We start from the raw sequence: 10,625 nt of genomic DNA, 5'->3' as shown, positions 1-10,625 counted from the left end.
CTCCAAGGCTGATACAATCAAATGCTTTCGAGCATGTGCATAATGTAATTTTGTTCCTTGGTTTCCAGGTTGATTAAAATTATGATTTTTTCTTCGAAAAACAAAACGAGTCTATCGATTGAATGAATTATTAATTTTCAATTGTTTTGTTGCTATATAAAAGAAAACAAAATGCAACCCATTCAACACACAAGATGGGATGACAAGGTAGAAAAGTGTTGAATGCCAAAAATATTGTGAGAACTTGAGTTTCCTTAACTTTTCATATTTTGTTGTACTGTTTATATTTTAATTAATTTATAATCCATGGATGTTTTATACCAAATGTTACTTTATAAAGAAGATCAATTTGAATATTTGATTGATATTGGATTATATATGAATTGTCATTATATGTTGGAGTAAAGGGTTAATTATACATATGTGTGTGTGTGTGTGGCGTATAAAACTCATAGGAAACAAAGTACGAAGTGAAGCCAACATAAAATATGTTGAGATACTAAATGATGAATGATGTCAAAATAACGTGTCTTATTCATGAGTTACTTGATGTTATGGTGTGCTTTTCAATTACACAATCATGTATATTAAGCTATAAATGTATTATACTAACTACACCTTATTTAGATTTTGATATATGGAATATGAAAGGGTAGAACAAAATCAAGCTAATCAACAAAACATTGCAAATAACCCAAATAGAATATCCCTTGCAAGTGACGGAGAAATGAGTCATGCAAGTAACTCGAGCAATGAGAAATGAATGATGATTAGTATAATTGAATGGAATGAGTTTTATATTTTCGCATTCTTGTTTGTAAAAATAAAACATTTTATTTAATGTAGAAATATTGTCCCAATTGCTATGATGATGAGATACTAATAATTGTAACATTTTTTACCGGCATGATTATTGTGGACGTTTATATTGTTCCATTTTGTATGAGAAGAGTCCACATATAATAAATTGTGCTTCTTATCATATTGTTGTTTTTTTTTCTGTAAAATGTTATGTTTCTAATTAAATATATGGATGATTTACATTATTACAATAAACATTTATTCATTTGAATGCAATGATGCAATTCATTCCTTTTCTTCCATGTAATCAAGTACCCCACCCTTTAGTCCCTAGGATAGGCTAAAATATTCTTTAGGTTCCCTACAACCTAGTATGGGGCAGATGTTGTCCAATAATGGTACATTTTTATTTGGTAAGTTTTCTAATCCATTAGTAGAAATCCATATAGGTACATAAAATAGAGAGTCTATTGGATCTACTTTGATTCTAGGAGTCATAATAATTAAAAGTTTCAATCAGCTTCTTGGGCAGAGAGTGATTCAAAAAACCAAACAAATTCCTCAAATTAGGCCCAAAGAGAAACGAGGCTAAACATAGTTGACGGTTAGCTAGGCTAGCATATACATTTTGTTCAAAAGGGCAGATTTTCCATAATGGAAACCAAAACCACTACAATCTATCCTATAAGTGAACTAATATGAGAAAGACAAAGCAAAGGAATTAAGCCCTTGAGGCCTAACATAAGACCTGAAATTAAGAACCTGAAGGAGCTGGTTTGGCTAGTTTATTGGTAGTGATATCAACTGGATGATCTTTAGAGATGTTTGCCAATTCTAAGGCCATAACTTTTTCATGCTTCTTTGTTATCCATGAAGAGAGGGGTATGAGCATCCACCCCTATTTTTCTTGTCTATCAAATCAAGCTTAAGATCCTTGCATTCTACTCCTTGACCAATGAATGCATGAAAAATGTAGAGTATGAAGTGTTAGTATAGCTTCATTGTTTTGAAAAACTTGGTGCCTTAGGTACAAATGGTCCCTAAGTCTAGTATAAAATTAGCAATCCAAGAGTGGATTTCTTCATCTTAGAAGCATTCCAACTCATCTTTCACCTTGGATTCAAAATCTTTAAGCTTCTTCTGAGGTGCATGGTGGACAACATGGCAATAAATCCTAGGAAACCTCCATGGAAATGAATTTCACGGGGATTTGACATGTGGAAGATCTACCTTGTCAACCTAGACGGGGAGTCATGGAGGAATGAGAGAACCAAGAATTAAAAATGAGGGCACTAAGGAAAAGGCGAGGAGAGTTGAACGAGCAAGAGAAATTAGCAAGGGATCTACCAAAATATCCATGGTTGTGATAGCGTAACAAGGGTACTGGAAAGCCTGCATGTTGGACTGATTTATGTTGCTTGTTCTCGATATCAATGTTGTGGTTACTAAGATCGTGATGCAAAGGTCTAGACATCAGCTCTGCTTGAGAGCCTTCAAGAAGGCATAACTTATTATGAATATCACATCTGGCATATACATGTGGAAGGGTTGGAAAGAGGCAACATTTGTCCAATATCGAATGACCTCTATCTTGTGCTCCATCTTTTGGTTTTGTCACTCTTTTGTAAACCTGATTTAGGGAGGGTAAATCAACTTGAGTTATTTGTTGGCAAGTGGTTTGAAGGCTTTCATTATAGTTCAATTCCATGTTATGTCTAGGCCTACTCTTGAGATGCCACCTCCTTCATTAACCAAACAATCCATTGGTCTTTTGGTGTTTATGTGCATATGAGAGGGTATGAGCTCTAGGAAATATTTGATGATAAAGAGCAAGAATTCTAATCTTTCTTCTAACCACCAATGAGTGGAGATATTAGTTCAAGGAGAACCATTTTGAAGTTTTGTGAGCATTGAATTAATTACTTAAAAATCTCCTTTTATGAGTTTTATGAAGCGATGTTTTGCAACTCTAACCATAAATGAGTGCCTAAAGTTTTGTTGCATTGTTGGAGGAGATGCCAAGATTACCTATAAAAATTATAATCATCTGGTCATAGGAGTCACAAAAAATCCGCCATAACCTATGAGCTCTAGATTGACTTTTGAGGCCCCATAAAACTATAAATTTACAAAGCCTAGGGTAGGAGGAGACCAAGTTGTGGGAGAGGAGGGTCGGGGAGCCAAGGGAATAGAGGAATGAAGGGACATGGAGAGGTTTAAGTCTCAACTTTTGAGAATGATACTTTTTAGTGGCTTATCATTAGTGATACCCTTCAATGCACCTAGAAACTTAAGCGTTTCAAAAATGAGTACTTTTATTCTCTCTTAGATGAAGGCCATAGGTTGTTCCTTATTTTTGAAGATATAATGATTCCTTTCTTTCCATGAATCCTAAAGAAGAAAACCTACAAAGAGGATATTGATTCTATTGAGAACAGGTTTTTGAAAAAATATGTTACTAGGAGGAAAGAGTATGAAATTTTTTAAATTTTAATCAAATCAGTAAAAGTGAACCACCCCTTGATTCTATAAAAAGGCACTAAAAAAATAGGAATTGCAAACATTTCCCAAATATTCTCCATTATGATGACACATTATACAGAGAGGTTGCACTTCATAACCTCTCAGTAGTAGTTGATCCCATGTCAAAAGAAAATTGTGTGCACTGAGCCATAAAAAATGAACACTTTGCGCCAAAGATTTGCTTCCCAAATATCGCTCCAAATTGGCCTGTGATCCAGATTTAAACAGGAACGCAAAAAATTACAGAGTTAACCATATACACAAAGATGCAGCGGAAATAATACTTCATTTCATTAATGGAAAATACTGAAATATGCTTACAACCAGAAATGGAAATAGACCAGCTAGGGCGATGGTAGCTTATCTCTGAGAAGAGATGTGGTGGCTACATGCCTCTGAACTGTGTTACAATGAGGCTCGAAGGCCTATTTATTGTTGAGAAACAATGGAAAACCCTTAACATTCCAAAACCTAACCCTAGGAGATGAAACGCCAAACTGTGGGCCCCGTTTGGGTAAATTGGTACATCAACTTCCCGGGGTCGTAACTTTGGCATACGATCTTCGTTTAACGCGTACAATAGCTCGTTAGAAAGATCTATCCGAGCACTACCACTTTGGGAAGGGCAACATCAGTCATGTTGCCCCCAGATTTCCCAAAAAAACGTCGTTTAGGGCCTCAAAACGGCTCCAGAAGTTCAGGACCCGAAAAACTGCTAAAAATAGTAAGTTGTACAACAATTAAGGAAACTGAAAATGCTGAGAGAAACAATGGTGGGGGTCCAGGTGGACTTGGCAGGTGGCCACCAATATCCACCTGGATCATTCCTCCCCCCTTAGGAAGCAATGGTCCCCATTGCGTTGAGTTCCTCCATGAGATGAGGAAACTTTTGCTGAACTTGTTCCCTGGTGAGCCACTTGCCCTACTGAAGGAGTTGGCCTGCTTTGACAACTCGATACAGTTGGATATTCTGTTGGCGAGTGTTCTTGATCTGTGTGTCCATGATCCAATCAGTTGCAGCTTGTTCCATGCAATCTGGATTTAATTCTGTGGGTTTGAGCTGTTCTGCAATGTCGGATGTGTCTAGCAATGGTGGAAAGTATGGTCGAAGGCGGTCCACATTGAACATTGGGTGCAGGCCAAGGAATGGGGGAATGCTGAGCTCAAATGCATTGTCTCCCATAGCCTTAGTAATGGTGTAAGGACCATATCGGAGTGGTCTCAATTTCCGATAGGCTCTAGTAAGGCGTTCCTTTTGCAAATGCAACCAGACTTTGTCACCTACCTGAAACTTGTGTGGCACCCGATGTTGATCATGTCGCTGCTTGTACTTGGCATTTGATTTCTCAAGAATGTCATGGACCTGCTGGCGAATATGTTGGATGCGCTCAATGAAGTTGGTGGCCTTATCTGTTTCGAACTGGACATGAGCAGAATTTATGTGAGTAGCTGCAAGTGGCATGGCCACATAAATGGGGCATAGTGGCTGGAATCCCAACCCCACCTGAAAAGGGCTATGGCCAGTGGAGCTGTGAAGAGCTCGGTTGTAGCTGTGCTGAACATAGTGGAGGCTCTCGTCCCATGTGCGTGGATGCTTTGAGTTATACATGCGCAGAATGTGCACAATCATCCTATTGACAACCTCTGTCTGGCCATCAGTTTGAGGATGGAAGGCTGTGGACTTCGTGAGTTTGGTGTCCAGCATTGACCAGAGACTGGACCAAAATGTGCTAAGAAACCGACTGTCCCGATCTGAGATGATAGACTGTGGGATCCCAAAGTGCACCCACACTCGTTCAAAGAAGAGTTTAGCAGTGGCTTCTGCTGTGATATTCTTCTTGCAGGCCGCCATAATGGCCATCTTCGAGAACCTGTCGACGACCACAAAAACACAGTCATTTCCATGCTTAGTGGAAGGAAGGCCTGACATGTAATCCATGGAGATGGATTCCCAAGGTCGACTAGGGGTAGGTAACGAGGTATAGAGGTCGTGCTTCTTAATGGTCGGTTTGGCAATGGCACATGCAGTACATGATCTGATGTACTTCCCAACATCCTGTCGAAGATTCGGCCAATAGAAATAATTTTGCAGTACTGCCACTGTTTTCTCGACCCCGAAATGCCCAGCAGCCCGACTGTAGTGTGCTTCCCAAATCATCTTGGCATGCTCGCTTGAAGGAACACAAAAGTGACCCAGGTGGCATAACAGGGCATCCTGGAGGTGAAAATCTGGAACATGCCGACCCTCCAAGAGTGTCTGGTATGTGTGGCCGAATTCTGGGTCGCTTTAGTAGAGAAGTGGCCAATCAGAAGTCTCGTGCCCACAAGAGTTGAGCACGGTGGTTAACGCCATGATTGGTGGTCGACTGAGGCAATCTGCAACATTATTGGTGCTACCCTTCTTATACTTGATATTCAAGTGGAACTGTTGCAGGTATGTAGACCACTTCTGATGGCGATCATTCTGCAATTTCCCTTGGGTCTGTATGAACTGCAGGGGTCGGTGGTCTGTGTGGATGACCGTTTCCTTCCCCAAAATGTAATGCTTCCATTGTCGGCAGGCCTGTACAATGGAATACATCTCTTTATCATAAGTGGGGTACTTCCGGACTGTGTCTGAAAGTGTTTCACTGTGATATGCCACTGGATGTCCATGTTGAGTAAGGACTGCCCCAATAGCATAGTCAGAGGCATTTGTCTCGACCTCAAATGGTTGTTGTAAATCTGGTAACGCGAGCACTAGTGTTGTGCAGAGGCGATCCTTCAACTCCATGAATGCCTTCTGTTGAGATTCAGACCAAAAGAATTTTGCTTTCGCCCCTCCCTTGGTGACTTGACTCAAGGGCCAAGTAATATGAGAAAACCCCAACACGAACCTGCGGTAGAAGTTGGCAAGACCTAGAAAGCTGCGGAGCTCTGTTAGAGTGGTTGGAGATGGCCAATCCCGAATGACTTAGATCTTGGCTGGATCGACATGCACCCCCTGTTCATCAATGATCTATCCCAGATACTGAACCTGGGTCATGCCAAAAGTGCATTTCTCCAAATTGGCACATAGCTTGTGTTGCCGCAGTGTTTGGAGAACCTGTCGGATGTGGTGGAGGTGCTCTTCCCAACTCTGGCTAAAGATCAGAATGTCATCCAAGTATACTACTACAAAGGAGTTGGTGAATGGCCGCAAGATGTCATCCATTAGCCTCATGAAGGTTGCAGGAGCATTCGTCAATCCGAAAGGCATAACCAACCATTCGAAAAGGCCCTCCTTGGATTTGAAGGCGGTCTTCCACACATCAGAGGGTTCGATCAGTACCTGGTGATATCCTGACTTCAGATCGATCTTGCTGAAATATTTCGCCCCCTTTAGTTGGTCCAGGAGGTCATCAATCTGCGGGATCGGGTACCTATTACGGACAGTGATCTTGTTCAGCGCCCGATAGTCAATACAGAGTCTCCACGTCCCATCCTTCTTCTGTACCAACACGATCGGGCTCCCACAAGGTGATGAACTCGGACGGATGTGACTTTTCTGTAGGAGCTCCTGAATCTGCCTCTTGATTTCATTGTTCTCCAGAACGGAGCGCCGATAAATTGGTCCATTGGGTAGCGGCGCACCTGGGGTCAAATCGATGGAGTGCTTGACCTGACAGTGCAGAGGAACCCCTGTAGAGGAGGTGAAGATGTCCTCGTACTCCTCCACAACCTTGTCCATCTGTAGTTGTCGTGCAGAGGGACCTCGTCTGGAGGCCGCGGCCACCGTCTTCTTCTTTCCTTGAGGGCGTATCATCAGGAAAACAAATTTCCTGGTTTTGGAAATGATCTTACTGCATTGTTTTGCAGTAATCAAAGAGATGGCGGTAGGTGGTGCTACCTCTAGTATCCTGTACAACTTATTTCCCAATGTAATAATAACATCACGGGGCCTTGATTCATACACAGCATGTCGCTTCCACAAGTATGGTTGTCCTAATAATACATCACAAACTTCAAGGGGAGCAATGTCACACAATACCTCATCCGTGAATGGCTTGATGTTGTATGGAAGGCGACACTGTTGGCTCACGCTAAGATCTCGTCCTTGGTGAAGCCACCCAATGGTGTATGGTTGTGGATGTGTTGTGGTCGGTAAGCCCAACCGCTTCACGACCTCTGCCGAAATGAGGTTCTTTTGACTCCCGCTATCAACAATGAACTGTATCGGGGAGCCCTTTACCCACATCGAGGAGTGGAAGAGACGCTCCTCCTCCTCTGGATCTTCGGGTTCATTTTTCTGGATCTTGGCAGTAGCAACAGTGGCGTTGGGATCCGCATCAATGATCTGCTTCCCTTTTTCATTCCCCTTATCGGGTTCTGACTCAGAGTCGGAACATGCATCTGATTCTGAAACCTTTAGCTCAGCCACTAGTGACTGCTTGGCCCGACACTCATTTGTGTTGTGAGTGGAGCTCTTATGGAACTCACACCATTTTCCAGTGTCCTTTTTCGGCTTCGCGGCGTTGTTCTTTGCTTGCAGCTTCGGCGGGTTGTCTTGGGCTGTCCCGCCTTGGCTTTGTCCTTTGTTCTGTGGTTTAGGGGCACCTTTCCCCTTCTTTGGATTCGCAGATCCAAAGTCTCGCTTCTTTTGTTTAAACTTCTGCTCGACCTTGACGGCATATCGGTATGCTGCGCCGAGAGAGGAGATGTTCAGGAATTGTATTTCTTCCTAGATGTACTTGTGCAGGCAGCCACGGTATTTGAGTATCAAATGTTGCTCCGAATCCTTGATACCCAACTTTGTGCGAAGGGTATGGAAAAGATTGGTGAACTCAGCACGTCTTGGTCCCTTCCCTGCCGCAGCGTGGTCCACTTTATGTATTCATCCTCATAGCTTCCGACAAGGTAGTACTGCTCCTTGATGGCATCCCGGAATGAATTCCAGGTGGGTGCGGCTGAAAATAGTGAGCCAGTACTTTCATCATTCTGCTCGCAGTAGGTTTCCCACCAGTCCTTGACGTGGGGGGCTGCTTTGAGAAGAGCGAAAACAATCTTTTCCCGACTCGAAAATTCATGAACAGAAAAATAACCCTCTAGCAGATTTAACCATTTATCTACGGCATCTGCGTCTATCTGACCCTCGAATATGGGGATTTCAAAATTAACTTGTACCTTAAAGGGCGTGGCGTTTCCAGAGTAGCTGCTGGAAGCCGATGCGTCGCTTCTGGGTAGCCGCTGAAGGATCTGGGCAAAGTTGTCCATCATCGCGTTCCGTTGTCGCTCGAGGGCTTCTTCGAGCAAGATTTTGATGGGATCTCCTGCCCCCTCGTCTTTCTTCTCATCTGCCATGGGAGGCCGTCGGGATTTGCGAGGCTGGTCTTGCAAAGGTTCAACCAGTTCAAGCCCTAACTCCTTATATCCTGACCTTGTTGGGGACATGTAAAGAAAAACAGAGAAAAAGTAGACCGCTCTGATACCACTGATTCGGATTTAAACAGGAACACAACAAATTACAGAGTTAACCATATACACAAAGATGCAGTGGAAATAATACTTCATTTCATCAATGGAAAATACTGAAATATGCTTACAACCAGAAATGGAAATAGACCAGCTAGGGCGATGGTAGCTTATCTCTGAGAAGAGATGTGGTGGCTACATGCCTCTGAATTGTGTTACAATGAGGCTCGAAAGCCTATTTATTGTTGAGAAACAATGGAAAACCCTTAACATTCCAAAACCTAACCCTAGGAGATGAAATGCCAAACTGTGGGCCCCGTTTGGGTAAATTGGTACATCAACTTCCCGGGGTCTTAACTTTGGCATACAATCTCTGTTTGACGCGTACAATAGCTCGTTAGAAAGATCTATCCGAGCACTACCACTTTGGGAAGGACAACATCGGTCCATGGACCCATGTTGCCCCTAGATTTCCCAAAAAACGTCGTTTAAGGCCTCAAAACGGCTCCAGAAGTTCAGGACCCGAAAAACTGCTAAAAATAGTAAGTTGTGCTACAATTAAGGAAACTGAAAATGCTGAGAGAAACAATGGTGGGGGTCCAGGTGGACTTGGCAGGTGGCCACCAATATCCACCTGGATCAGCCTGCGAGGACTCTGAGGTGACCAACTACTATAGTGTAGCCTTATTTGACTCTAAAATATCCTTATGGCTAAAGGCCCAATCACAAATTATTAGGACTATTCAAGAATAAAATTTGGTGCTAATGAAGCTCTATTTCAAGGGAAGGAAAACCAATCTGATATTGAAGGGGGATATGATCTCGGGAGATCTTCTAGATACACCAATCAGAGTTAGGAGCATTATGATCCCAATAATAGTGTATAACATTGCAATGCTCTAGTAGAAGGAAGTCTTTTAGCAATTGAAAATGAGGAATGCCTTGAAGCTAAGGCAGTTGTTGCCATGAGTCATGTTAGTAAAGAGTTGTTTGTCCATTTTGAACTTCCAAAAAGCTGTATTTTTGAACTAGTGATTTATTTTTCCAAGTAGAGTTCTAGATTATGGATCCTGGCTAATATTTATCCATACAAATGAGGCCTTGATTATTGACATCAACGACATATTTGTGCTTCCATGGGGTGCCCCAAATCTCTCCTTGGCCTTGAAACCATTACCACCAATTTTTGACACCACAGACATTGTTGAGGATTTATGGATCTTGTAGTCCTAGTCCTCCTTTTAACTTAGGAAGACAAAGATTTTTCTAAGATAAAATGACCCATTTTATATGTAAAAGAACCACGCTAGAAGAAATTTATCTAAATATTGCAATTAGCCTTGAGAATGTGTTTAGGAGTATCAAGAGCTAAGAAAATGTAAAGAGGAATGGCTTGGATGACAGATTCAAGGAGGATGAGATGAGTGGCAAGATTGAGAAATCCAAAACTCCAACAAGATAGTTTTGGGTTAACTTTGCAAGGAGATTTTCCCAAAAAGCATTTTGAGATGCAAAAAGGAATGGAACTCCTTAAATATTTGGTCGGAAGGGAGCTCCTAGAGAAGCCAAGGATGTAGGTGCTATGGAATTGGATTTTTTTCCATGAGAAATATCTTTATATTCCATACAAGGAATATACATGTTTTAGTCCTCAAGGGGCTACTCAGACTAAACAATAAGGCCTAAAGCCATTACAACAAAGCTCATCATGTCACTTGTGAGGATTTAACCTGGGTAGGGAAGATAAAAATCCTTCCTCCCAACCACCTAAGATAAACCCAAATAATGTTATGGAATCGAACTCGCAAAGGAGTATTGAAAAAAAAAATATAGGAGTTGAGATGTTTAATAAAGGTTTCAAAGGCTTCCAT

Source organism: Pinus tabuliformis, chromosome 7 (genome assembly GCF_031772625.1).
Source record: "Pinus tabuliformis cultivar Carrire ecotype Pingquan chromosome 7, CPIR1, whole genome shotgun sequence".
NCBI classification, from domain to species: domain Eukaryota; kingdom Viridiplantae; phylum Streptophyta; class Pinopsida; order Pinales; family Pinaceae; genus Pinus; species Pinus tabuliformis.
The sequence above is the reverse complement of the archived record's forward strand: the minus strand, read 5'-3'. Positions refer to the sequence as shown.